Genomic DNA, 5,925 nt, shown 5'->3' on the forward strand with positions numbered 1-5,925 from the left:
GTCTAGGGTCTTAAGTTCTGCTTTTTTAATTATGATGTTATATAAGCAATAAAACACTAGTTATTTAATTATAATTCTAGTAACATAGCAAAACCTCCAGCAATCACCTGGATTACTTCCTATCCACCAAGGCCCATAGTGATGTATGATGCAGAATTTGAAATAAATACCGCTGCCTTCCGTTCACGGCAAATTTTTTACCAGGTTCCTTTCACGATCTGCATGATTAGGAGTCCTTGAGGTTATCTAGGAATCACAGGATTGAGACTTCAGACAGAATGGCAGACAGAATTCCTAGAGTGTCATGAGGAAATGATACACTGAGAAGTTTGGATAATCTAGTGGTCTAATAGAATCTGTTTAACAGTATTGGTTGGTTCCCAGAAATACTGCGAAAGCTAGAGCTGCTGGAAAACAACAAATTGGAAATTGTTGATTGTTGTTGATTGCTTTTCCTATATATCAGGGTAATTGTGAACCTTGAGCTTATACCAGGGGCTTCAGGGGCCACCCTCGACGAGATGCGATGTTAACACATCATACACTATGAACAATTTAGAGACAACGCATGTGTCTGGACTTGAGGACCCAGAGGATTCCCCTGAAGCAGTGGGAGAAAATGTAAACTCCACACACACATACACACACACACACACACACACACACACACACACACACACACACACATACTGTATATACACATACACACACTATGTGGAGACCGGAATTGAACCCCCAAATCCTGTGGATCCTTCTCACAGTTAAACAGGTCACTGTAATGCCATCGCATCACAGAACTACAAGGCATTCTAGCCTCTCAAACAGAGGTGAATGGAAATTGAAAATCTAGCTGAGGGTAAGGTGACTTGCACCAGGACTTCACCCACCATGTTGTATTTTATAGCTAATTATGAATGAAATACTAAGTAAAAGAGATGGAAATTTCCAAATTGTGTATTCTGCTTAGTGAAAAACAAGGTTTTTAACAAAAGCAAGTGTCTATTTCTCATGCGAAGCTAAATCTACATCTAAGTAAACAATTAAATAGCCAATACCTGAAGCTACATAGTGTCTAGAGTCAGATATGTGCTTTAGCTTAAGCAGAAAGCTAAGGATAGGTTATTCGGTAGAAATACAGTGATTCTGAGGAGAAAATAATCACTAATAGAAGCATAACAACATGACAGGGAACAGAATGATACACAAGGATGTGTTCATTATTTGAGTATTTATGTATTTAGTCGGTTAGTTAGTAGGATGTATTTAGCATCTTTGGAAATATGAGAATGTTGATTGCTTTTATATCACAATTTTAATTTGGTAGAGAGTGAAATCATGCTTTATGTCTATTTATAGTTATAATAATACTACTAATAATATTTCTTTCTGTCCTTCATGCCTTTTTGTCCAACGTTAGCATCTTTTCAGGCCTCCGTCTGCCTCTCTCTGTCTCTGGTGGTGTGGATAAGAGGAGAACATGTGGTTGAAATTGGAGGCCTCGTCTCCTGCCAAAGCCACAGCACTGTGATGGAGAATTACAGCAGGAGAATGAGCCATTGTTCAAAACTTCTACCACGAAGGAGAGAGAGGGTTAGAAAGAGCGAGAGACTACAAACATCTGCTAAAGCCCAAAAAAAACCTCTGAAAGACACTTTAAAAACCATAGTGTAAAGCATTAGGCCACTTCCAGGAAGTAGTCACTAGCATAAACAGAAAGTTCTTAACGTCCCCAAGCGTTAAATCAAAACAGGCAAAAGATTTCAACAGTACTTTGCCCTTTTTTTCTTGTTTACTTTTTTAAATTATGAATAAATAAACCAGAAATGTCAGCTGGTTTTACTTCAGAATTTTTTTTTAGCCCATTTAAAGACACAATTTATTTATTTTTTAATCTGTTTGTATTTGGAAACTAGACATTTTTTTAGTATTTATTTAGTTTATTCAGTTTTCTCTGATAGATATCTGTTCTAATGCATTTAGGACTAAATCAGAATACAGAAGACAGATCCGTGTCTTTAAAGCACATGGTGACTTTAAATGAGGAACTAATGTGAGACGAGACAACAATCGACAATTAATTTCAATAAATACCTTAAATGGTTTAGGAATGCAATTTATGTCAAACAATTGGGCACAACGGGTTAATTTATGAACGAACTGATGATTTTGTAAATCATTTGTAGGAGTGTTTACACAAGAAATTTGGCCTTCAGAGAGCATCAGTAACTTAACTCCTGAGCGTCGATAAATTACGCATAAGAGCAGTAACTTGAGTAAACCTCAACTGATCAGCTTCGAACGATGAGTCACTCTGCTTTTATATACATATTACACACAAATGTATTGAAACAGATGTGATGAGTTGTTTCAGGGCAGTTAAGGCTCTGGTTAAGCCTCGGCACTGCCAAGCTGCCACCTTTGGGACCTGTATCAAGGCCCTTGGACGTCTCTACCCCAGAGGCACTGTATGTGACAAAATGAATCAAGAAAGCAAGCAAAAATAAATCCATTAAATGAAAACATAACATTTTAATACGAATGATTTTCTATATAAAGCAGGATGAGCTCAGGTGGGATGTACTGTACTGTAAGGTGATTGTTTTTTTTTCTGTATCTTCTTTGTGCAACACTTATTAGAGACAATATAAGATAAAAAAAAACCAAATCGCTAATAAGAGATAAGGGACTAATCTGGTATGCCTCAAGCAAGCGATGTGCCGTATACTCCCTAGTGTGCTATCATTAGGACTCCTTTTCCTATCTCACATGCCGTCTGGCTATTCCAGCATGGCATCGGTGAGGTCACATTTAGGCATTCGGACCGACAGCTTCCTGGAATTAGCGTCTTTGATCAAATTCGGTTTACGTATCAAACTTTTTTCCACCTCATTTTATTCAGCTCTGGATTTTGGCCTTGCTGGTGTTGAGGATTGTTATATTCTCTTCTGCCTTCTATCTACTGTTGACATTTACTTGTCATTTCAGTTGCGTGAGCTTTGCATTTTATGGGGTTTTCTGGGTGGAATCATATGCAAATAAGCTGTTTTATCTCCGCCCAGGAGACTGTAGACTTATATGTGAAAAATACACACAGGAAGTATGCAGGCTTCTCCTTGATACAGTATTTCATTACAATAACCACATTAATAAAAAATATTTTTAAAAGCATGAACTTCCTGTTTATCACCTCGATATAAATTAGGCATTAATCAGTCATTAGTAGTTCTAAAGCGTTACTTGCGTAGTTAAATATTCATGATGTGTGTATAAGATCTGGGTTTAAATATCTCCTATCACTTGATGTCTACAGTAAAAATTAAAAAAGCTGTGTCTCAAATTATATATCATCCATTTAGAAGTGTCTTAAATTTTTTTTAGTAACTGGAAATATTTTGAATATTGGTACGATGTCTTGTTCATAGGCCATCTTGGATTTTTTATTTTTTATTTTTTTTTTAGCCGATCTTCCGCTACATATACAATTCTGCAAACGTTAAACATTAAGCCATTAACACACTATTAAAAATGTTCCTAAATTGCACAAAATAAGAGTTTCCAATTTCAGTCATTATTACTAGTTAAAATCCTGACAAAATATTTAGGAACTTGTCAGTTTCTCCTGTGAACTTGTGTATACGAAAGAGGGCAGACTGCTGAATTCAGAATGTTTTTCATGTGTTCAGTGGCAACTAGGGGCAGCAGGGGCAGCAGTTCAAAAACTATCAGGTTTTTTTAGCATTAGCATTGAGAGAGCTGGGGTAAATTGGCCAGACTGAGGAAAAAGTGGAGAAATCCTTATTTAAAAAAAAAAAATATATCTCTACTATTTATGTCTAAGAATATATCATGTATTTACATGATATATTCTTAGACATAAATTGTGGTGACTTGTGAACTGAGCAGCTTGTTCAAATTCAGAGCACATGTTTGTGCACTGTGGAATGTGGTAGCCTAGTGGTTAAGGTGTTGGACAACCAACTGAAAGGCTACGAGGTCCATCAGGTTGACATCGCTGAGCCCCTGAGCAAGACCCCCAAAATGAGATAAGATGTATGTCACACTGAATAAAGCCATATGTCATAAATGTAAAGTTTTTAATTACATGACCTCAAACAATTCTCTGTACTGTAAGTATTCCACATAATAATGTTTAGGTTTGACTGATCAGAAGATCAATGTGCATCAATTTCCAACCATCATACCAATATATGTGAGCTTTTTTATATATATATCAACACTGTACAATAACAATCGTCTCATGTTCCAGAGAAGAAAAAATGTACACAGTGAAAATAAGGAGCGTGCTTAGTGGTTAAACGTGTGTTGTGTGTTTTCAGTGCGGTTTTGATCTGACGTGCTGTTACGCTGTCAGATTCCAGCCTTATAATGGCAGGAAACACTGAAACAAAATATTGGTTTTAGAGTAAACTTTTTTTTTTTCGCCTGTTGAAGCCATTACCACAAATATCTACCTCAGCTGAAGAAAAGATTCTCCTTGTCCACACTTGTCTTCCAGCTACGATGCTTAAATGATGAGAAAAAATGCAGATGAATAAACATTTGGCCCCAGAAATCCTTCCTTGTGTTTTTCTACAGATTTTCAGCTCACCGTTGAAATGAGAAACGTCAGAACCCTGTTTTCATGGAGGCAACAAAGTTTATACAGGCAGCTGGATATAATTATCTCGTTAAGTCTGTGTTCGAGGCCCTGTGCTGAGGATGTAGCTCTCCCAGGCCATAATTGATGCCAGCTAGCAATGAATTAGCACTTGTGCTAGTGGAGAGTTTTATTTGACCATTAGCTGTTGTCTTAATGCTGTAATTTCAAATTTTATCTTCAACCAGGTTAGCTGCTGACAGAGCTCAAAGTCTCTTGGATTAAGAGATTTGCTTCATCCAGGTTTAATTGTTATCTCTGAATGTTATACTAGCTCTGTGCTAGTCTGGGGTTTCATTCTAAACAAGCTATCAGTTTATTTACCACTGTACTGTACTCCATCAGTGATTAGCTCTGACACAATGCTAACATGAGGCACCTGGTTGATTTAGTGACATAGCAGCCAGACTATGACATCTTATTTATTTAATTCTAAGTGTTTTGGTAGTATCCTAAAGCATTATCTAAGTAAGTTTGTGGTACACTTTACATTAGACAACATTAGAGCTTTGCTAGCATGGAGTTTTAATAAATTCCTCCTTGAATAGCATAGGTTAGCAAAGGTTCAGTTTCTCAAACAGAAATGTGAATACATTTGGCTTCTGCTATTTGGATTCATGTTAAGTTTGTAAAAAAAACTGTTTCACACACACACACACACACACACACACACACACACACACACACACACACACACACACACACACACACACAAACCATTTGTTTACATTTTTTTAGTAAACCTTACAGTTTAAATGGTAGTGGTACTGTAGTATGAAATATTTCCCTGTAGTTAGAGTCACAGAAAAAAGCCAAGACTCTCATTTTCAATAATGACTCTCAAATGATGTACTACACTCTATGCACTAACTACATGCTATGTACCATCTAGTGAATACATTTTAGACAGGTAGTAACGTCGAAACACTAACAGTGGAAGCCGTTTCCAAGACGACGGCAACTGACAGCAAATTTTTATAATGTTGGCTAACAAATGTCATTTCTATGATATGTTGTTTTTCGGAATTTCGTCGGCCATATTGAAATTTTTTTCTTATCCTAGTAGCCCCACCGATCTTCCACAGCTGCGAGTGTTGAGTGAACAACATGGCCAACATTCCCCTTTTTTTTTTTTTAGCTGAATAAGTACATCTTCCTGTACTTGAAGTCCTTCTTCTTCTTCTTCTTCTTCTTCTTCTTCTTCTTCTTCTTTTTCTTGGAAATTTTCACAATTTACAATATTTATACTACAGAAAACAAAATAAAAG

General features: G+C 36.6%; 1 long non-coding RNA gene across 2 annotated transcripts; it reads right to left on the reverse strand.

The window, feature by feature from the left end:
• Nucleotides 1-1,293: 1,293 nt before the first annotated feature.
• On the reverse strand, nucleotides 1,294-5,323 carry LOC113659246. Of its 2 annotated transcripts, XR_003444606.2 has the most exons (3): nucleotides 4,610-5,323; nucleotides 4,473-4,524; nucleotides 1,294-1,522 (listed from the first exon to the last, which is right to left on the reverse strand). It is a non-coding gene; the product is annotated as an uncharacterized LOC113659246 (long non-coding RNA). The 2 variants fall into 2 exon arrangements; XR_007137961.1 differs by having other exon boundaries at nucleotides 4,473-5,323.
• Between the last annotated feature and the right edge of the window lie 602 nt (nucleotides 5,324-5,925).

This window comes from Tachysurus fulvidraco, chromosome 15, assembly GCF_022655615.1.
Source record: "Tachysurus fulvidraco isolate hzauxx_2018 chromosome 15, HZAU_PFXX_2.0, whole genome shotgun sequence".
Classification (NCBI taxonomy): Eukaryota; Metazoa; Chordata; class Actinopteri; order Siluriformes; family Bagridae; genus Tachysurus; species Tachysurus fulvidraco.